The sequence below is a fragment of the Halichoerus grypus genome, chromosome 4 (assembly GCF_964656455.1).
Source record: "Halichoerus grypus chromosome 4, mHalGry1.hap1.1, whole genome shotgun sequence".
Classification (NCBI taxonomy): domain Eukaryota; kingdom Metazoa; phylum Chordata; class Mammalia; order Carnivora; family Phocidae; genus Halichoerus; species Halichoerus grypus.
Genome location: NC_135715.1, coordinates 29766778 through 29790768, shown reverse-complemented (window position 1 = coordinate 29790768; position 23991 = coordinate 29766778). Strand labels below are relative to the sequence as shown.

Sequence of the window (23991 nt, the reverse complement as noted above, 5' to 3'; positions counted from 1 at the left end):
ACAGAGCACACCCTGACATGCACAATGCCGTGCTCAACGCAGAGTAAGCAATGTCGCATGATGGAAACGGATTTCACATGGGGCACCTCTCTGAAGGGCCTGCTCACTTTTTGCTTGTTTACTCAGAAATAGATGTTTAAACATCTGCTTAAATATTGTGAAATCTTTTCACAAATTGGACATTTAGTTCCTGCAGCATAACTGGAAAAGATCATCTTTACTGAACTAGAGGCGAATTGTATGATGAAAAGAGGAATTTGGTAGAATAGCTTGTATAGCATTTCAATGAGAGCAAGTATAATGTTCACAAAGGCTTTTGTGTGTTTAATAGGAAATACGTTTGGTTGTTTCTAGCTTTAAATCTCAGTAGTATATTATTACCTTGAATCTTTTTTTCATTTTATGGATATATTATATAGAATTGCTACACACAGAAATTTTATGGAAAACAATTTTGAATAAAATTTAGACTGTATCTGAGAGCTGAACTGGTATGGTAGAGAAGATACATAGAAAACGTTGTCCCTTTCTCTTCTAAAAGACTGTAAACCTTTCTGATTTTAAAACTATTGTGTGTTCACATAACATCTCTAAGGAGCTACATATTGGCCTATGAACAGTCCTGCTGTTTTCTTTCTGTACTGCAATATAAGAACATTTGGCTTATACAATTAAGATAATCCGTTTACCTCAGAGACCTAATGTCTTATTTTGAATTTGAGTGATTTCTGTCTGATGTCACATAGAAGAAAATATAATTTTGCTTGTCTTTTAGCAGCAGATAATTTGTAGATTTTGTTGCTCAATGGCTTGTCTTTAGAAGGAATTTTGAAATTGCACCTTGAGACTTCTACCATTTTGCATATGAGATAATTGATATGATTTACTGGTAGCTTTTTCAAGCAAAATATGTGACTGGTTGGAAGTGGAAAATTCAATCAGTTTGTTGTTTGCCCTCCCTGATCTCAATCACTGGTTTTAACAGAAGTGTCTAGTTGCTTAGATATCATGTAGAGTAGTTTGGAAATGAAGAAATTAATTCTAGTTAAATCTCTCTCTTATCTTGCTGGGCTCAATTTTCTCCAGTTACTGCACACACACACACTGAAATAATATAATAGAGGCATTTTAACCCATTTTAGAGAAAAATAAAAAGCAATCATAAAGTATTATTAGAACTTCTTTTTTGTTTAAGTAATGTGCTATGTTGAGAGTGATGCTTAACTGTTACCTTTTGGGGTGACCTCCACAATGACAATGCTTTATTGCTCCTCTATGCGGAGGTCTGGTGACCATGAGTCCTAGATCAGTTCTTCAGCACTCACAGAGGATAATCACTAGTTGCAATTAATTTAGAAGCCTATTGATCTGCCCTTGGTTAGAAACATAGACTAGCCATATTCAAGTGGCCTACCAAAATTTTAACCTTGAACCCTCTGCTACCCAATCATTTTCAAAAACTTTATTCAGAGGAACAAAATTAATAAATGTGAATATCTAATATTTAAAACCCAGTCGAAAGAAATAATATTCCCATATATATGAGTATCTAATATTCATAAGTATGTGATTGCCTAGAGGAGATGCCATTTACCTCTCTTCTTAGATACTGTAAACCTCACCACTGGGGCGAGCCAGGCCATTAAAGAGCTATACCATGCAGTTTTGACTACTTCAGCCTACCCTTTGAGACCTAATGTTCTGTGATACTACAAAACTTGGTGTTTTGGCAGCTTAGACTACTGCCTGTATCCAGTAGCTTATCTGAAACAGATTCCAAGGAGCTATGTTTGGGACTGATTGCTTGTGTTCTTTTGCTGTTATGTTCTCTAGCGTCCCTTGTAACTGGCATGCCAAGTCTAATGAAGGACACCGGTCCATTAGTAACTATGCCAGATTTGTCCCTGAGGTCAGTGAGGAGGTGATGTGTAACAAGTCAGAAAAAATAAATAAATAAAGGAATCAGGAAGGATATTTTGAGCTTAGTAGAGAATGTGGTTTTTCCTGAAAAACTGCATACTTCCTAATATGCCTTAAGGGAAATTACCTAGTATCTGATTTGGAGAGGGAAAAAAAAAAAAAGCAAATATTGATGGTCCAAGCAGCTAATGGATTGTGTCTTTAATAAAAATCTGGTAATTGCTTGAACTTTGCTTTTGTTTTATCTATTAAACTATTGTCTTCATAGGTCAATCTCTGTTCAGTGGTCAGGGGACTTTTTGTTTTTAAAAGCCTTTTAGTAGCATCCATGACCAAATTACTTTTATTTTAGACTTTTTTTTTTTTAGTGAAACAAAGATGCTTTCCCCATCTCTAATCCCCAGTAACTCGGTTAATTAACTATGAAATCTAATGAAAGTCATTCACAGTTGATAACAGAAAACTATAGATATTCTACTCGTTTACTGGCCTTTTATAATTAAGAGGATTAAAGCATGTTGTTTCCAGTTATGCATGCAAAAGGGAAATGGTGATGTTTTTGCTTTGTCTGAACGGAGTGGTTCCTTCAGCTCCTTTTCTAAACCCTTCTGTGAGAATAAGCTGGTTCTTCTGGGAATAAAGAACTGCCTACAGCCATATGCACTCATCTGTTCTTCTCTACAAATGTGCTTGGTCTTTTCCACACACAACCAGTGGGTGCTAGTGGACAGGCCAGGCAGGCCTTAGAAAGGTAAGGAAGTATTTATTATTAAATGTGTGATTATAAGGAAACCATTACAAAAAAATGTTTTGCAATGTTTGTTTGTCATAACAAAGTTGTTTCTCTGCCCTTGCTAATGGGCCACAGTCTTCTGCGGGCTCTGGACTCTGAATCCTCCTTTATAAATGCTTTTTCTTGGTCTTTGTTACACATTGTCAAAGTAGCTTGTTTGTGTGCTATTAGCAACATAGAAATAAGATCACACCCTTATGTAGTTCTTGAACACTTTTGTCAAGGACATCAACTAATAACCATTCCTCCATTTTTGCTTTCTTGCCTCGCTTATATTTCAACAGCTCGTTGTAGGAAAATACACCTGAATTCACAGAGCGCCTACACATAGTTTGTAGCAAATTGGGCTGGAATGGAAGGGAAATGCTTTCCTTTTTAATTTAATTTTAATTTCCATTTTCTTGTCCCTTAACATATCTCTTTTGGATGCTTCATTGCTAGGTTCAATGGGAGCAATATATGAATGCTAATATTGAATTCCTTTCTAGCATTTTATTTTGACTAAAAATTGTAAAGCCTGTATGCAACTCACCATAATGGAGTTTTACCGTGTGGGCAATGTAGAGGCTTGTAGGCAGCAGGCTTGAGCAATGGAAATCTGAGTAAGGTAAAAGGACCCACAGTGACCACCGGGCTGAAAGCAAAGAGGCCCATTAGGCAACCCACCTCAAAATATCCATAAGCCCTAGCTAACCAGTGGGCTACTTAAAACCGGGCACAGGTACCAAAAAAGGAACATTCCAAATGTTCCTCACTTTCTCCCTTAACTGTGTGTGATTTACCATGGTTACACAGATGGTAAAGAGTTGAAATTGGGAAAAGCACTCCTATTAGCTACTCTATCCAATGATATGGAATATTCAGTTTGTCTATTTACTCATATAAATGATAGTATTTAAAATAAGTTCTGGTGGTTTTCGGTGTAAATGTTATATTTTAAAGGTTTCAAAATTATTTGGATGCCTTTGTAAGTTGTGAATGTTTTTAAGGCATGACAAAAATATGTATATGTGTGTGTATGTATGTATGAAACATGGCATAATTTTTAATAGGTTTAATATTCCCTGAGTCATAAGTATATAAGATTAGCTTCTAGAAGCTAGTATGTATGCATAAATAACTATCACTCCAGGTCATACACTGTATTAGTTTGCTACGGCTGTCATAACAAAGTACCATAGACTGAGGAGCTTAAACAACAGAAATTTATTTTTCTCAGAATTCTGGAGGCTGCAGATCTGAGGTCAAGGTGTTGACAGAGTTGGTTTCTTTTGAGGCATATTGTCTTGGCTTACAGATGGCCACCATCTCCTTGTGTCTTCCCATGGCCTTCCCTGTGTGCATGTCTATGATCTAATCTCCTCCACTTCTTTGTTTTTTTAAATTAAAAAAAATTCTAGTATAGTTAATATACAGTGTTATATTAGTTTCAGGTGTATGATATAGTGATTCAACAATTCTGTACATTACTCAGTGCTCATCATAATAAATGTACTCTTAATCCCCTTCACCCATTTCACCCATCCCCCCCACCTACCTGCCCCCTGGTAACCATCAGTTTGTTCTGTAGAGTTAAGAGGCTGGGTTTTTTTGTTTGTTTGTTTTTTGTTTTTTTTGTTTGTCTCTTTTTCCTTTATTCATTTGTTTTGTTTCTTAAATTCCACATATGAGTGAAATCATATGGTATTTATCTCTCTTGACTGACTTATTTTGCTTAGCATTATACCCTTCAGATCCATCCATGTCATTGCAAATGACAAAGATTTCATTCTTTTTTATGTGAGTAATATTCCATTATATATATATATCTCACATCTTCTTCATTCATCTATCAGTGGACACTTGGGCTGCTTCCATATCTTGGCTATTGTAAATGATACTGTGATAAACATAGGGGTGCATATATCCTTTCATATTAGTGTTTTTCTTTGAGTAAATACCCAGTAATGGAATTACTGGATCATATGGTAATTCCATTTTTCATTATTTGAGGAACAGCCATACTGTTTTTACAGTGGCTGCACCAGTTTGCTTTCCCACCAACAGTGCACAAGTGTTCCCTTTTCTCGATATCTTTGCCTATACTTGCTGTTTCTTGTATTTTTTATTTTAGCCATTCTGATAGGTGTGAAGCAATATCCCATTGTGGTTTTCATTTGCATTTCCCTGATGATTAATGATATTGAACATCTTTTGCTGTGTCTGTTGGCCATCTAGATCTGGATGTCTTCTGCCCATTTTTAATTGGATTTCTTTTTTTTTTTTTTTTTTGGTGTTGAGCTGTCTCAGTTCTTCATACTTTGGATACTAACCCTTTATCAGATATGTTATTTGCAAATATCTTCTCCCATTCAGTAGGTTGTCATTTAGTTTTGTTGATTGTTTCCTTTGCTGTGCAGAAGCTTTTTGTTTTGATGTAGTCCCAATAGTTTATTTTTGCTTTCATTTCCCTTGCCTCAGGAGACATATCTAGAAAAATGTTGTTATGGCAAATGTCAGAGAAATCACTATCTGTTCTCTCTTCTAGGATTTTGATGGTTTCAGGTCTCACATTTGGGTCTTTAATCCATTTTGAGTCTATTTTTGTGTCTGTGTAAAAAAGTGGTCCTCTTTCATTCTTCTGAATGTAGCTGCCCAGTTTTCCCAACACCATTTGTTGAAGAGACTGTCTTTTTTCCATTGCATATTCTTGCCTCCTTTGTCAAAGATTAATTGATCATATAATTGTGGGTTTATTTCTGGGGTCTATATTGTGTTTCATTTATCTATGTGTCTGTTTTGTGCCAGTACCATACTGTTTTGATTACTACAGCTTTGTAGCATAGCTTGATACCTGGGATTTTGATACCTCCAGTTTCATTCTTCTTTTTCAAGATTGCTTTGGCTATCCAGGGTCTTTTGTGGTTCCATCTAAATTTTAGGATTTTTTGTTCTAGTTCTGTGGAAAAAGCTGTTGGTATTTTGATTGGGATTGCATTAAATCTATAGATTGCTTTGGGTACTATGGACATTTTAATAATATTAGTTGGAAGCTTTCCTTCCTCTTCCATTTTTTGGAATAGTTTGAGAAGAATAGGTATCAACTTTTCTTTAAATATTTGGTAGAATTCACTTGTGAAGCCATCTGGTCCTGGACTTTTGTTTGTTAGAAGTTTTTTGATTACTGATTCAATTTCATTGCTGGTAATTGGTCTCTTCAAATTTTCTATTTCTTTCTTATTCAGTTTTGGGAGGTTATATGTTTCTAGAAATTTATCAATTTCTTCTAGGTTGTCCGGTTTGTTGACATATAATTTTTCATAATATTCTCTTAAAATTCTTTGTATTTCTGTGGTGTCAGTTATTATTTCTCTTCTTTCATTTCTGGTTTTGTTTATTTGAGTCCCCTCTGTTTTTTGTAGGGTTTTTTGTTTGTTTGTTTTGGTTTGTTTTTTTTGTTGTTGTTGTTGGTTGGTTGGTTTTGGTTAGTCTGGCTAAAAGTTTGTCAATTTTATTGATCTTTTCAAAGAACCAGTTCCTAGTTTCATTGATCTATTCTATTGTATTTTTAGTTTCTATTACATTTATTTCTTCTCTAATCTTTATTATTTCCTTCTGTCTGCTGGTTTTCAGTTTTGTTTGTTCTTTTTCTAGTTCTTTTAGGTGTAAGGTTATGTTGTTTATTTGAGATTTTTCTTGCTTCTTGAGATAGGCCTGTATTACTATAGACTTCCATCTAGAATAGCTTTTGCTACATCCCAAAGATTTTGGACCATTGTGTTTTCATTTTCATTTGTCTCCATGCATTTTTTGATTTCCTCTTTGATTTCTTGATTGACTCATTCATTGTTTAGTAGCATGTTATTTAACCTCCATATATTTGTGTTCTTTCCAGATTTTTTCTTGTGGTTGATTTCTAGTTTCATAGTGTTATAGTAGGAAAAAATGCACAGTATGATTTTGATCTTTTTAAATTTGTTGAGACTTGTTTTGTGACCTATGTGTGATCTATTCTGGAGAATGTTCCATGTGCCCTTGAAAAGAAAGTGTATTCTGCCGTTTTAGGATGGGATGTTCTGAATATATCTGTTAGATCCATCTAGCCCAATATATCATCCAAAGCCACTGTTTCCTTATTGATTTTCTGTTTGGTTGATCTATCCATTGTAAGTGCTAAAATCCCCTACTATTTTTGTATTAGTATCAATTACTTCTTTTATGTTTGTTATTAGCCGCTTTGTGTATTGGGTGCTCCCATGTTGGATGCATAAATATTTACAATTATTATATCTTCTTGTTTAATTTTTTCCTTTATGAGTATGTAGTATCCTTCTTTGTGTCTTGTAGCAGCCTTTGTTTTACAGTCTATTTTGTCCAAAATAAGTATTGCTACCCTGGCTTTCTCTTCACTTCCTTTTGCATGATAAATGCTTTTCCATCCCTTCACTTTCAATCTGCATGTGTCTTTAGGTCTGAAATTAGTCTCTTGTGGGCAGCATTTAGATGGCTCTTGCTTTTTTATCCATTCCATCACCCTTTGTTTTTGATTGGAGCATTTAGTCCATTTACATTCAAAGTAATGATTGTTAGGTGTATATTTATTGCCATTTTATTACTTGTTTTATATTTGTTTTTGTAGTTCTTCTCTGTACCTTTCTTTTGCTTTCTTCTCTCATTGTTTGCTGGCTTTCTTTAGTGTTCTATTTGGATTCCTTTCTCTCTATTTTTTGCATATCTATTATCAGTTTTTGATCTGTGCTTATATTGGGTTTATATATAACATGAATATAGCAGTTGATATTGAGCGTCACTTAAATTTGAACCCATTCCAAAAGCACTAAATTTTTACTCTTCTTTCTCTCATGTTCTAGGTATATGGCATCATAGTTTACATCCTTTTATTTTGGGAATCCCTTGACTGATTTTTATAGATATATTTTATTTACTACTTTGTGCTTCCTACTTTTCTTACTGCTGCTTATGGTCTTTCTTTCCACTCACAGAGTCCCTTTTAACATTTCTTATAAAGCTGGTTTATTGGTGATGAATTCCTTTCACTTTTGTTTGTCTGGAAAACATTTTATCTTTCCTCCTATTCTGAATGATAGCCTTGCTAGATAGAGTAGTCTTGTTTGCAGGTTTTTTTCTTCCAGCACTTTGAATATATCATGCCACTCTATTCTAACCTGCTAAGTTTCTGCTGAAAACTCAGCTGATAGCCTTATGGGGTTTCCCTTGTATGTAACTATTTTCTTTTCTCTTGCTGCTTTTAAAATTCTCTCTTTATCAGTACTTTTTGCTATTTTAATTACTATGTGTCTTGGTGTGGACCTCCTTGGGTTGATTTTATTGGTGGCTCTCTGTGCCTCTTGGACGTGGATTTCTGTTTTCTTCCTCAGATTTGGGAAGTTTTCAGCTATTATTTCTTCAAATACATTTTCTCGCTCTTCTCCTTCCAGGATCCCTACAATGTAAATGTTATTACACTTGACGGTGTTGCTGTGTTCCCTTAATCTATTTTTATTTATTATTATTATTATTTTCTCTCTCCTGTTCAGCTTGATTGCTTTCCTCTTCTCTGTCCTCCAGGTCACTGATCTGTTTTTCTGCTTCATCTAGTTTACTATTTTTTCTCTCTATTGTATTTTTAATTTCAGTTATTGGATTCTTCATCTCTGATTTTAAAAAATGTGTTTTCTATCTCTTTGTTGAGTATCTCACTGAGGACTCCCACTCTTTTCTCAAGTCCTGTGAGTATTCTTATGACCATTACTTTAAATTCTGTATCAGGCATATTACTTATCTCTGTTTTGTTTAGCTGTCTTGCTGTGATTTTGTCCTGTTCTTTTATTTCATGCATTTTGTCTAAACCTCTGTGTCTGTTTCTATGTGTTAGGAAAGTCAACTACATCTCCTGATCTCAAAAGTAGTGGTCTTATGAAGAAGAGGTCCTGTAGTGGCCTACAGTGCAATTTTCTCTGTTTGCCAGAAACTTGCATTTCAGGGGTGTCTCCTCTGTGTGTTGCATGCACCCTACTGTTGTGGCTGAGCCATGTTTACCTTCAGTTCAGTTATCTGCAATGCCTTGTTTGCCTGTTGTGGGTAGGGTTTGGTCCCTGTGTTGTTCATGGGCCAGTCTGAGGCCATCTTGGGCTTGCATTGGTTTAGACCAATCTTTTGCCAGGACTGCAGTCACTGAACTGCAAGGTGCTCTTCCTATGTTGGCTCCTGAGAAGCTTTCATTGGTGGATGGAGCCTGCAGTCAGACTAGCTGTCTGCCACCAGCTCACTGCTGGGCTGCAGTTAAACTAGTGTGTGGGTTATCTTCCCGTCTTCCTGGGACAGGAATCACTTTGGCCTGGCTCCTGTTGAGGCTGCTTGCACACTGCCATGTTTGTGGTGCTGCTTTAGAAAACTGGGAGGCCGAGTTGGAGAGAGCACATCTGCAGAAGAAAGCAGGAGTGGGAGCACTTACCAAGCTAGGTGGAGAGTGTTCATGCTGTGCTGGTTCCTGCAGCTCTCTGTGTAACTAGACTGGGGGTCAGGGGAGGGAAATGGCACCCACTAGCTTTTTTTTCTTCTGGAAATCTCCTAAAGATCCCTGCCCCTCTAGCTCATGTTCTGAGATTTAAATCTCCTTCCTGTATACCCCATGTTTTTTCAAACTGCTGCTTCAATGCTGTATCTCAGAGGGGATGTTTGTTATGCTATCTCTTTAAGGGTGGGGATTCAGTTTCCTTTGGCCACTGATTTTTAAAGTTCTAGGAGTTAACCCCACTGTCTATAAGAACTCATGATGTTAAGTTCCTCTGGTTTTCAAAGCCAAGTGTTATGGAGATTCATCTTTCCAGTGCAGGCACCCCATGCCTGCAGTGCCTGCTATGGGGGCTGCTCTAATCCCTTCTCTGTGCCTGTGGTGTCCCTCTTTCCCATGGACAGTCTCAAGGATCAATTTGTTTCCCGACTGCCTCTGCCCTTCCTATGCTTTTTGGTGTGCCTTCTTCTCTATGTTTAGCTGTAGAAAATTTGTTTTGCCAGTCTTTGGGTCATTTTCTGGGTTATTTACACTGATGTGGATGTTATCTAGTTCTATCTGTGGAACAAGGTGAGCCCAGAATCCTCCTTCTTTGCCATCTTCCCTGAAGTCTCTTTAATCTCCTCTTCTTTTTTTTTTTTAAGATTTTATTTATTTATTTGACAGAGAGAGAGAGAGAGCACACAAGCAGGCAGAGCAGCAGGCAGAGGGAGAGGGAGAAGCAGGCTCCCTGCTGAGCAGGGAGCCTGATGTGGGGCTCGATCCCAGGAGCCTGGGATCATGACCTGAGGCGAAGGCAGATGCTTAACTGACTGAGCCACCCAGGCGCCCCTAATCTCCTCTTTTAATAAGGACACCAGTTATATTGGATTAGGGCCTACCCTAATGATTTCGTTTTACCCTAATTACTTCTTTAAATACCCTATCTCTAAATATGGCCACATTCTGAAGTACTAGGAGTTTGGACTTCAACAATGAATTTGTAGGGAACATAATTTAGCCCATCATACATACTAAGGGTCATATAAAAGATGCAAATAAATTGCTTTGGGAAAATTCAGAGAAGAGTGAGGTACTCCAGATATTGCAGAGGGTAGAATTCACATAAAAATCAATTGATTAACAAAGAACTATTTGACATATATGATTACTTTAAGACAGAGCCATTCTTCCCAGAGCACACGGAGATAAAATGGGGCTATCCTGATGAAGTGATAAGGAAATAGTAAATAAAATGATGGGACACATTTGTGTCCTTTCATGAGAAACACTTAGAGGAGTAAAGAGGTCCTTTGGTGAGATTCTTCAATTCCATTCCTGGGAGACAAACAAAGCCAGCAGCTAATGAGTCTTCTGATGGATCTGCCCATGTGAAAGAACCAAATTTGTTGCTATGTTCTTAGCAACTGTCATGCCTAGCATGCAGATATTAGTGCATCTTCTTTGAGACAAAAACAAACAAAAAAACAAACCAAAAAACCACAATACAATATTTTGAAAAGGTTATTTTTCTCATAAAAGAATCTGTTCCCATAGATGATGACATATTTTACATGTGAAGTAAACATGCTATATTCTTTAGGGTCCTAGTTGGTATATTCTAGAAGAAAGGTTCACCCTAAAGTAGAGTCTAATCAACTGGAGCCAAAATGTAATCCTTTTATGAAAGCAGACAATGTTCACAGCAATCCTTTCATTGCCTTATCAACAAAGATGAAACTGCTCAAGTTGGTAGGAACTTACTTGGGCTGGTAGTTTAATCAACCTAATTTGGCCCATCATTATTCTAGTGCTACAGGTGGAAATATATGGACCTAGGACAGGGAAAAATCCCTGGGAAGAAAGATAAGATGTGCAGACAAGATGACTCATTCACTAGAAGATAATGTAATGAAATGGCATGTAGAGTCTGAAAAAAAAAATGGTTAGAAGCTCATTTGAATTTCCAGACATAGAAAAATAAGAAATTCCACATTTAGGTTATTCATCTGTTGGCATAAGTATTTGCTAATTTTATACCTTGTATGTTTCTCACTATCCTTTACCATTTCAGACAAATGTGCTACTAGAGAATTTTGAAAATAATTTAGTTCTCAAATTCCAAATAATAGCACTAGTGGGGCAAAATGAATGTTTTCGTGAAAAGTAGTAAAATGGGAGAGTGGGAGGATGCTCAGTAATGACAGTTAAAATGCTGTGTTTTTTCTAACATAGTATTGTTTCAATTGTAAAGTCATTGAATTCAATTATCTATGAGTGTTTAATTGTTAACAACATGTGAATTTATTTAATGATAGTGTACAATTTTTAGTAGGGCTTACTGGAAATTTTCTAAGAATGTTGATTCTTTTCAAATCACATTGTTTTTCAGATGGAGTCTGTTGGGTTTTAACAAAACCCCATAGCTGATTACAGGTAGGAAATAATTATATCACATGACTATTTTCACTGCTGGTGTTGGTTTTTGTCTTAGATCCAGCACAACAATGTGCTGCTTAGCAACACACTTCCTGTAGCCAAGGAAACATTGTCACACAGTTAGAGGAAGAGATGGAAATGGATAATCGAAGGCTATCCTTGAGGTGCTGAGAGGACACTTGCAGGAAGGAAATAAATTCAAAGCAATTTTAATCACAACTTAAATGATTAAGGTTTGAAAAACATTTTTTTTTACTTCACTGTTGCCTAAACTTGATTAGGGAGAGATTTTATAGATGGAGATGCCACCTTAAGTTTCAAGGCTCAAATGTGTGTGTGTGGAGGGCGGGGTGTGGGTGTGTGTGTGTATATGTGTTTAGGTGACAAAGTCAGTTCTAAGAGTCTATGCCAGGGAGGTGGAGAAGCTTTCTAAAAAGGGTCTTAAAGGAAGTCAAGAGATATGAAAAGAAGTAAAGAGAAGCCTGAAGGGCAAAGTTTCTTATTCTTTTACCCATGTGTCTCAGTAAATCACATAAAGTCACCCAATAAATGTTCGTGGATTTGCCCTTGGGACCTTCTATTGGTCCCAAGCCAATAGAAGAGCATATAAGACAACACTGACCATGTGTGTTCATATAATTGCAGAGGAGCTCCAAGGAAAGCAACTCAATTCACATTTTTAAATATTTTGCAGTATTCAATTAAAAGGTGTTTGTTGTTGTTGATCTTGGTTTTAAATAGTTTTACTATAATGTACTTGAGTATTTTGTTGTTCTTGTTCTGCTTGAGATTCATAGAATTTCTTCAATGTGTGACATGCTGTCTTTTATCAATTCTGAACATTTATCAGCCAGTTTCTCTTCATTATTATCTCTGCATCATTAATCCTCCTTCCCCCTCCCTCTTCTCTCTCTCTTTCCCTCTCTCTCATTATCTTGTCATTTTTTTCTGGGATACTTATAAATACGTTAGATGTTTTTCACCATGTCCTATATATTTATACTCTGTACTGTTTTTTTAAATAATTTTTTTCTCCAAACTTCAGTGGATCCATTTTATTGAACTTGCTTCCAGTTTCCAATCCTTTCTTCTGCTGTATCTAATTGGTGTTAATCCCATCACTGAATTTTAAATTTTTATTATTGTACTATCCATTTATAGAATATTTATATTTAAATATTTCTTGAAGATTCCAGTTTTCTGATGAAATTACCCATCTTGTCATGTGTTTCCTTGGATATATTTATGATAATTTCAAAGGCTATGTAACTCTAAAATCTGGATCACCTGTAACTCTGTTTCCATTGTCTGTTCTTTCTTTTATTTGCCAGATATTTGGTCCTTTCCAGGCATGCCTGAGAGTTTTTTATTGAGCACAAGGCACTGTGGTTGAAAAATTGTAGAGATAATTTGAGACTTTCACAGATGCTATTTCTTCCAAGGAGGAGTTTTCTTTTCCTTTTCTGATTGGCAGTTAGATTAAGGGAAGATCACTTGACTCTTATCTGGGGTTTATCTGATTCAAAGATGAGTTTCAGTCTTGGTAAGGTTTTGTTTCATATTTTTTCTTATAATATAGTCCTGGATTCTTAACTGGAAGTATGAGAGATTTTCTAGGGATTCCCCTCCTTGGAGGGCCCTAATTTTTCAATAGTAAGACTACTGAAATAGCAATTTAGGTAGGCAGACTTTTAGACACTGCTTTCTGCTTGGTTTCTTAGTCTCTCCTTCCTGTGTAGCTCAGGAGTCATGAAATTCCTCCAGGGGGAGAGTGCTGCAGAATGTTGGGTTGATATCAGTGAATTTCCCTTCTCTCTAAGATCTGGCACTTTAAATATTGACTGCCTTGGTAGTTTCTTGATTTCTCCAAAGAGATTTTCTATTTAAATTTTGTCCAGATTTAGAATTATAGTCATATTCAAATTGGAATGCAGTAGTAAGTTCTTTTACTGTTATTGAAAATGACCTAATTTTCTTTTATCAGAGCAATTAATTTTTCTCCTTGTGTTCATGATACTTTTTTGGTTCCCTTTTTAAAAAAACAACTTTTTTTTTTTTAAGATTTTATTTATTTATTTGACAGAGAGAGATACAACAAGAGAGGGAACACAAGCAGGGGGAGTGGGAGAGGGAGAAGCATGCTTCTCGCGGAGCGGGGAGCCCAATGTGGGGCTCGATCCCAGGACCTGGGGATCATGGGCTGAGCTGAAGGCAGATGCTTAACAACTGAGCCACCCAGGCGCCCCTAAAAAAGCACCTTTTGCCATTCAACCATCAGCCCTCCCAGTTTCGTTACTTGACTTTCTTTGCCACTTTATATTGCCATCATTTTGCTTCTATCCTAACATTGATTACCTCTTGTTGCATTAATAAAAAAGTTCGGTTTAAATCCATCTGCTACTCTCCAGCCACTGTTTATCTTCCCTTTTAATTTGCTGCAAATTTTAGTATCTATTCCTGTATAAGTAACCACTTTAAAAATAGTGGATTAAGGCAATGATTTATTATTTCTTTTATGGGTTGGTTGACAATTACTTCTGCTTCATGTAGTGTCTGTCAGCTGGGGTCATATGGCTGCAATTAGTTGGTGGCTGGACTGGGTCTGGAACACCAGAAATGGTCTTACATGTCTCTTGCCTCATCTGGGATGGGTAAATGGCTAGAGTACCTTGATTCTCCTCCATGTGCATCCCTTTCTCCAGCAGTCTAGACTGTCTTTCCTAAAGCATGACAACTGACTTTCCAGAAAGTAGGAGTGGATGCTGCCATGTTTCTCAAATCCTCAGCCCAGAACTGTCACAAAGTCTATTACTTCTGCCACATCCTCTAGGTCAAAGTAAGTCACAAGTCCAGGCCAGAACTGAGATGAGGCGAAATAGATTCCTGTTCTTAAAGGGAAGAGGGGAGGGGCCTACACATACAGAGATAAGAGAACTTGGTGACCATCTTTAAAAGCAACCTACCATAGTGCATATTTATATAAAAGCATATTCCTTTTTTCAGTACAATTTACTGATAGTACACTGTTTGTTTGGCTTCTGCCCCAGAATTTTTTCTCTACCAGCAGCTAAGTTCAGTTAGTTTCTACCAGTAGGCTCAGGCAAAGCATAAGCGCTGGACTCAGTATCAATCTAAAACAGAAAATTTTACTTGGACCTTTTCTAATTACTTGTCCCAGTTTTAAGAATTCTGTCTTTCTCTCTCTCTCTTTTTCTGAACCAAACCTACCTATATTCTATTCCTAGTATCTCTTTTTAAATTTCCTGAACCTCATTGCTTTTTGGGACTGCAATATCTTGTCTTTCTTGACCCTCTGCAGGTCATTTTTTCTTGATTAGATTTCTCTTTATATCTTCAGAACATTGGCATCTTCTCAGCACTCTCTTCCTAGTATTGTGGAAAATACTTGCCCTGCTTCCAATGGGAGGGTCTTTGTTCCAGGTACTGTTCTTATTGTTTCTTTTTTTCTTTTTTAATTTTATTATGTTATGTTAATCACCATACATTACATCATTAGTTTTTGATGTAGTGTTCCATGATTCATTGTTTGCGTATAACACCCAGTGCTCCATTCAATACATGCCCTCTTTAATACCCATCACCAGGCTAACCCATCCCCCCATGCCCCTCCCATCTAGAACCCTCAGTTTTTTTCTCAGATTCCATAGTCTCTCCTGGTTCGTCTCCCCCTCTGATTCCCCCCCTTCATTTTTCCCTTCCTGCTATCTTCTTCTTTTTTTTAACATATAATGTATTATTTGTTTCAGAGGTACAGGTCTGTGATTCAACAGTCTTACACAATTCACAGCCCTCACCATAGCACATATCCTCCCCAATGTCTATCACCCAGCCACCCCATCCCTCCCACCCCCACCACTCCAGCAACCCTCAGTTTGTTTCCTGAGATTAAGAATTCCTCATATCAGTGAGATCATATGATACATGTCTTTCTCTGATTGACTTATTTTGCTCAGCATAATACCCTCCAGTTCCATCCATGTCGTTGCAAATGGCAAGATTTCATTCCTTTTGATGGTTGCATAATATTCCATTGTATATATATACCACATCTTCTTTATCCATTCATCTGTCGATGGACATCTTTGCTCTTTCCATAGTTTGGCTATTGTGGACATTGCTGCTATAAACATCAGGGTGCACGTACCCCTTCAGATCACTACATTTGTACCGTTGGTGTAAATACCCAGTTTGCATTCCCACCAACAGTGTAGGAGGGTTCCCCTTTCTCCGCATCCCCACCAACATCTGTTGTTTCCTGACTTGTTAATTTTAGCCATTCTGACTGGTGTGAGGTGGTATCTCGTTGAGGTTTTGATTTGGATTTCCCTGATGCCGAGCAATGTTGAGCACTTTTTCATGTGTCTGTTGGCCATTTGGATGTCTTCTTCTGAAAAATGTCTGTTCATGTCTTCTGCCCATTTCTTGATTGGATTCTTTGTTCTTTGGGTGTTGAGTTTCATAAGTTCTTTATAGATTTTGGATACTAGCCCTTTATCTGATATGTCATTTGCAAATATCTTCTCCCATTCTGTCGGTTGTCTTTTGGTTTTGTTGACTGTTTCTTTTGCTGTGCAAAAGCTTTTTATCTTGTTGAAGTCCCAATAGTTCATTTTGCCCTTGCTTCCCTTGCGTTTGGCAATGTTTCTAGGAAGACGTTGCTGTGGCTGAGGTCAAAGAGGTTGCTGCCTGTGTTCTTCTGTAGGATTTTGATGGACTCCTGTCTCACATTGAGGTCTTTCAACCATTTGGAGTCTATTTTTGTGTGTGGTGTAAGGAAATGGTCCAGTTTCATTCTTCTGCATATGGCTGTCCAATTTTCCCAATACCATTTGTTGAAGAGACTGTCTTTTTTCCATTGGACATTCTTTCCTGCTTTGTTGAAGATTAGTTGACCATAGAGTTGAGGGTCCATTTCTGGGCTCTCTATCCTTGCTTTTATTGTTTCTAATAGGATTAATCCCTTTATTTCCAAAATGAATTGATAACTCCAAATCTATTTTTATTATTATTTTTTGAAACAGCATAAAACATGCAGCCATGGGGTACAATGGACTCCACAGGTTATAAAGGGCCTATGTGTATAGAAAGTTTTACTAATTTTGATAGTTGCCATTATATCTTTTGAAAATGAAAATTTGTTCTTGAATAGAATCAAATTTGGCCAGATTTTCTCAATTTGGCTGCAATATTAAGCTACTAGCATATGTGTTTTAATTTGTCACCAGTTTTTAAAAAAATAGGGTAGGTATGGATTAAAGGCAAATCTATGTTTTATTCCAATAATTTAAAAAATTATTATTCTGTGAGATGCTTGAGACACTTTAAGTCTCACCTAATGTCTATGTGGCTAAGCAGTTGTAAGACCATATTATAAAATATGAAATAAAATGTAAACATTCATCTCTAAACAATATCACTGAGCACATCAAATTTGTCTTTTGTAATTCAGAATTTTTCTCGCTAATGAGAAACATTTAAAATTAATTAATGCATTTATTATTGTTCAGGTCTTTGGGAAAAAAAGTATGTCATGACTGTATTATTTTACTATGTAAAAAAAGCATAAATATATATTATTGGGAAGTCAGGACCTCTTTGAAAGGGCTTTGACATTTTTTTAGGTTTTTAGAATAGAAAAGTCTCTGTTGTCAGTGACAAAGCACTAAGAGCTCTCTTAAAAGCAGTTAATTCTTTGATAGTTGGCCACATTTTAGCCACTAGAATGAAGAAATCTTTGTAAGATCATATATTAATTTATTTGTCAACAATACATATCTCTCATAAAGACTAGGTGGAAATTGTCCTTTTAAGATTTATCATGCTTTTCAATTTAAAAACTCCTATAGCCAAAATGTCACTGAGAACTGAAATATAGAATTCTTGCACTCTCTGATTTATCAATTACTGTCTGAACCTTGGCAGATTTCAACAATTAAGTCAAGTTGCTGAATTGCTTGTATTTCTGAGTCCAGTCCTATTAATTTAAGTGGATGAAAAGTTCATTGTGAAGATGAAAAAATTATTTTCAGTAGACTTATGCAAATCATTACTAGTTATATTGCTTTGTGTAATTTTATTAAAAGTAAAATTGAACAAAAAAATTGAACTAAGAATTTTCTGGGTAGTCATAAATTATGTGAGTGCTAGTTTTTTGAAAATTTGCTCTTGGATTTTAGTTTGGACAATTTCCATCACCATATCTATAGCATCACATTCTTTCCCCAAGTTTCAAAACAAATTAAAAAAAACTATTTAAGGAATACTATGGGAAACCAATGTTTAAGAATCTATCATGATTCAGCATAGGGACTCCAAAGGTTGAAAAAAATGGAAGTTTTAAAACAATGATGATTTTGTTAATGGCAAATTTTAATTAAAGTCTCCAAATTTTGTTTTAAAATTTATACTTTGAGTTAACACAAAATGTTCATTTATCAATGAAGTTTTCAGTTTCAACTTAAATTTTGGTTTTCTAGTATAAATTTTTTTTTAAGATTTTATTTATTTGACAGAGAGAGACACAGTGAGAGAGGGAACACGAGCAGGGGGGAGTGGGAGAGAGAGAAGCAGGCTTCCCGTGGAGCAGAGAGCCCGATGCGAGGCTCGATCCCAGGACCCTGGGATCATGACCTGAGCCGAAGGCAGACGCTCAACGACTGAGCCACCCAGGCGCCCCTCTAGTATAAATTTTTTATTGTACATTTTTTCAGGGTGGAGGGGTTTCCGGTGTCTTCATTACCTTCCTTTTCCCTTTCTGATAAAATTCATTTGTATCTTTCACTTTAGGAATGTTTTTCCACACCACATTTCTCGGTCATGTTGTCTAATACCAGCCACACCTATTATTATCCCTTCCATTCCATTCATACCTCCTTCTTTTACTCCCTCTGACCCTCTGGCTTGGAACTCCTGTGTGTATCTGTGTTCATAGCAGTCTTTTTGTAATATTAAGCAGTCCTTCCACTGATTCATCAAAGATTTATTGAGCACCTGCTCTATGCCAATTTGTGTGCTAGATTTTGGAGATAAGATAATGATAGTCCCTCACTGAGCTCTTTGAGGTTAGGGTTTATGTCTTGTTCATCCTGGTATCCCTTCTGCTTGACACACACCTGATTCATAATTGACCTTTCATAAAACCATTTTTAAAGGAATCTACAAAAGCCCATCTGCCTATGAAGTGTCCCATTTGTATTGACTGTTTCCTCTTAGTTCCAATAACATTTATTCACATTTTGGAGACTATTCCATGTACCAGTCAGTAAAATATGGGGGATAAATATTGTTCTTAGATTTTCAAATGAAATTCACTACTGTGGCAGCAAATTGCCTGAGGACAAGGAACACACATTGTGCAAACATTACTCATTGCTATATTAAGCTGGGTTTTAAGGCAGCATTCGGTTGAATTGCTGACTTTCTGCTTAGGATGTCTGTTGTGGGTAAAGCAATCTGTGCAGCACCAGCTTCGTGAGGCCGCACCCGAAACATACCTTTTGTTTCGTGACCCGGAGACCAAAAGGTTGGGAAATATAGAATGTAAAAGGAAATTAAGTTGTCTATTTAAAAATCATATAATATCATTATTTATATTCTTATCACAATGGAAGAGACTACCATGTGGCAAGGTATGTAGTATCAAGACATTTGTGAAATTAAATTAATTTGATTTTTATTTCTGAGCAAAATATAATATTTTTAAACTGCAGAAATCATTCCAGAAAAATCTTATAAATATTTCCTGATCCTTCTTCTGTGAGTAATCAAAATGAAATTGAACTGGGATGACATGTTCACATTCAGTTATTCAGTTATTCACTTCCTGGCCTTGCAAACTTGGCTTAAAATAATTTCTTTTCAGTGACACTAGTTCCCAGAACTGTGAAACTACTATCAAATTTTTACTTGAAAGGGTCGATTCGTGTATTGCCTGGCATTGGATTACAGTCCTGAAATCTCTAAAATCTCATTCTTTGTTTTGCCCAAATTTCTTGTGAAGAGTGAGTGCTCATGCTGACTTTAATAGCCCTCATTTGTTTTTCTAGATAATGTATGAGTTAGTCTTCATGGTTTGTAGAACTCAAGATCAGACTTGCTCAATGCCATTCCTTTCTTCCATTTGTTTTATTTTTTTTTAAGATTTTACTTATTTGACAGAGAGAGAGAGCACAAGCAGGCAGAGCATCAGGCAGAGAGAGAGGGGGGGAGACTGCTTCCCAAAAGACTGATGTGGGGCTCAATCCCAGGAACCTGAGCTGAAGGTAGATGCTTAATTGACTGAGCCACTCATGTACTTCCTTTTATTTTATTTGTGAGGAAATTACCCCTTTTAGGAGCAAAGAGGTCGATAAAAGATGACTCACAGAAAAGTTTGTTTTAGGTTGTTTACCAAAAGAGAGTATGAAAGGGGTCTACATCTAAGGTGAGGCTTAAGAGACAGAGAAGAGAAAGGAAGGAAAGGGAGATCTAACAAGCTAAGGAAAAAAGACTTGGAATTTGACATTAAAAATACGTATCTTATCTATCTATTCCTGACATATTTATTATAATTTCTATCAAAGTTCATGATCCATAGAATTTCATATAAATTCAAAATATTGTTCAGTTAATTTTGACTTCCACTGAAAATAAATTTTGTCAACCATCTTTGGATGAATGTTTTAGAACTAAACTCATAACAATGACATCTATAAAAATGCCATTAGGTTTTCTAAAAGAACATCAATCTACTTGGAAGTATGAGCTCAACTCTTTAATGCATGTGTTTATATATATGCTTTTTTTCCCTATGGGCAGCATGATATACTGGAAAGAATATGAGATTCTGGGATTAGAAGAACCTTAAGGGCATGAGTCCCAGACTCTGTACTACCAGCTGTGTCACATTGGGGAAGTCACTTCATCCATCTGAGGCTTGTTTTTCTTGCCTGTCAAATGAAAAATAAAAGACACCAACCTCTCAAGGTAAGATGTAGATTAAATGAGTAATATATGTGGAAGTGCTTTGTAAATTGTAAAGCATCACACAAATGATAGTTATTTTATTTCAGATTAACTCAAATATTGCTCTAAATCGGTAAACTGCAAACAAAACAAATGACTGTTAATGCCCATAGTAGCCCTGGTTCTATCTAGAAAAATGTTCTATAGAAAACTAGACTTTTAACTAGCAAACTGTCAATGGGTTTGGACTCTTTTAAAAAAGAATCATTATATATTTGAGTCATTCAATTAGGAAAAAGATAAAAGCCTCCTTTAAGAGAACCCCCTTAATGCTGAATCATTTACTCTTATCTCAAGTTTGATCCTATCCCCATATTCTGAAACCAAATCTGTCTTTCAGAGAAGCCTCGTTAAGCTGTGGATTGCATAAATGAGAAAAATGTATAAGTGAGAGCACATGCATACAGGGAAAACTTCCTCATGAGACAGTGGACACAGTGCCAAGGTTCCACTCTACTAAACAGAAAAGGTTTACTTTCTTTTGAAATTGGAAAAAAGAAATGAACTTTTAGGTCAAAGTAAATGTTTTAGTATATAATATTAATACAGTCATCTTTATGCCAATGAGTTATAGATACGGCTTTTATATTTGTCATAGCTCTGGTAATCTACGATGAATTCTTTGAGGAGCCCAGTTATCTGCTGTTCAAGGCACACCTGGGCACTGTTCCAACAGAGGTGATGTTGCCAGGAATCACAGATGTGGAGTGATTAGTTCTAACCTGAGAAATAGGGAAGGCTTTGCAGAGTTGATACTTAAATCAGTCTTTTGAGAATAAATATGCTTTCCACAGGTGGAGGTGGTAGGAAGGGCATTTCTGAGAGAAAAAGCAGCATGAACCAAAGGATGAGGCTGTGGAGAGAGAACGTTGGAACTTGGCAGTAGTCAATAACTGAGAGCGGCCTCTTCAATATAAAATCATGGGGGTAAAGTCCATTATTTACATGGTTAAATCTTACTCAAGTAGTTTTTGTCCATTATCTTGAATTGAAATATTTTACAGCTAAACCCACAAAATTACACGAACACCTGCAGAAATACCTAATGAATAAGGAGTTGGTTGTTCAAAAAGCTAATGAGCTTAGATAGAATTAATAAGGATATTGTGTCGATGATAAGGCAGAGTATCTTATGTAATAGTTATTCTTTGATTGCAAGCAACAGAAACTGATTCTAGCTGATTCAGACAGAAAAGACACAGAAAGAGGAAAGAAGAAAGGAAGCCAGCCCTGTTAACAAAAATGATATTCTTTTCAAATGATATTCTTTTCTAAGTCACAGTGGTTTTCTTCTTTCCCCACAGCTGAACCATGTAATCAATCTCCATCCTGGAGGTTCAGTTTAACCCTAGAGACCACTGAACTAATTCCACCCTTTGTAGGGAACTCTAGGTCAATACTCAGGTTATCTAGCACCAAATATGCAAACATCTGATCCGTGCTCACTCTTTCTAGCAACCCTTGTGCCTTGCTACAAGACTGATAAGAATTATATGGTTGAATTCTGGAAACTGTCTTCTATCCCATTCCTAAAAGCAGGTCCTCACATTTTAGCCTCTAGATCCTCTTTCCTGTTATCAATGTCCCTGCTCTTCATCAACCATGTCTCTGCTTCTCATCTCATCTCGAAAGACCTCTGAGCAGGGCTGACATTCATGCCCTACGCTGTGCATTGAACTGGTTATTTACTGTTATCTGTTCTGATGTATTGAGGTATCCTTTTGTTAGGCCATGACATCTGTTCTGACTAGTTGGTACCTGTATGTACCAATGGTTAGATATGTTCCATGTCATTCCTGCCCATAATCAACATTTAATTTGAGGTCTAATAGCTTCATTGGAATCTCAGTATGAAGACAATAAATGTAGGTCTTTTGTGTGGTAAAACATTAGTTCTTTTCTTCCTTTTGTCCACCAGAAAATACAGAATTGTCCTCCTTCTATTATTTACAAGGCTAGCCATGCATGCATGACTCTAGTCAGAACTGTTGACGGATTAGCCTTTCAGTACATGCATGCCAAATATGCTCTGAGGCCAGATACTAGGGACAAAAAGATAAATGGGCCATGGACTGTGTCTGCAAGGAACTCACTATGTAGGGCTTCTATTCCGGATCTGCCCTTTATTACTCTATTCAGAATCATTTGGTTTTAAATTTGTTAAATTTAAAATTATTGTAGATTTCTTATTGACTTTTTGAAATGTCAGTGATTAATTAGATTTAGAAGTTTATTTGAAAGTTTCACAATAAGCTTGAAGGTAATTGGGTAGACCCTCAGAAAAATCCATCCAAGTAATCTCTCAAATGCTTATCCATCCATCCAGTCATCTGATATCTTTTTGGGTTCATTCATCTTCCAGAAAATGTGCTTGCAAATAGAAAGACTCACAAGAAGCTTATAGACCAGTGCAAAAACAAACAATTATAATGCCATTGTGGAGATAAATTCACAGGTGGATGAGCTCACACAAATTCCAGGGAGTATAGTGAAAACAGTCCTAGAATCTGGAGGATTGTAAATCTGGATTTGAATTCTGGCTCTACTCTTATTAAAGTTATGGCTTTGAGTGAGTTATTTAACATCTCTGTGTCTCAGTCTCCTCATCTATTGTATGTACAGAATGTCGCTTGTCTGACACATAATAGGTGCCCATCATGTTAGCTACCTTCTCTCTATTGACCCCCTTTTCTCTTTCATTCATCCAAACTTTGGTTTCCTTATCTCAAAAAAGGAAAGGCTTTAGTTTTGATCTCTGAAATCTTTAAGAATCTAAAGTTCTGTGATCTAGGAATGATCCTCTGATCTTGAAAGAAGTGCATTCATTACTTATGGTCAAATATGCAGTATTTTGTAAACACAGTACAACTTCATGAATAACATTGATTAGTCTCAAACACACCTGGCTCTTTCTCACCTTCAGTTCTTGGTGCATCCTGTTCCTCTTGCTTGAAGATCTCTTTCCCCTGTGCTTAACTGGTTAACTCCTGCTCGTCCTCCAGACCTCATTCTAGAAGTCACTTTCCCAAGGATGAATTCCACAGATGATTTCCAGGGGGCTGATCTGCCAATTCTCTTTGGACTCTACTCATCCTTTCAAAAGAGCCACCATACTACAGCAATCTCCCACTTACATGTAAATGACAAAATTAGAATCTAATCTCTAATCTCCTAATGTGTTTCCCTTTAAAAAGGCAATGATAATGACTTCTTCTATAGACCCTTCTGGGGATAGGTTTATGGTTTATTGCAGAGAATGAGGATCGATTTATATTTCATCCTCTCAATGCAAAATGTGGATACAATTATTAATGGCTAACAT

General features: G+C 36.5%; 1 protein-coding gene across 2 annotated transcripts in view; it reads left to right on the top strand.

Moving 5' to 3' along the window:
- The window catches only part of SCEL (sciellin), a 301422-nt gene that overhangs the window by 98325 nt on the left and 179106 nt on the right, over positions 1 to 23991 (top strand). For both annotated transcript variants that reach the window (XM_078070236.1, XM_078070235.1), the window contains exons 2-3: positions 11599 to 11642; positions 20463 to 20630. The gene's annotated coding sequence lies outside the window, so the exon portion shown is untranslated. The remainder of the gene's footprint in view (positions 1 to 11598; positions 11643 to 20462; positions 20631 to 23991) is intronic.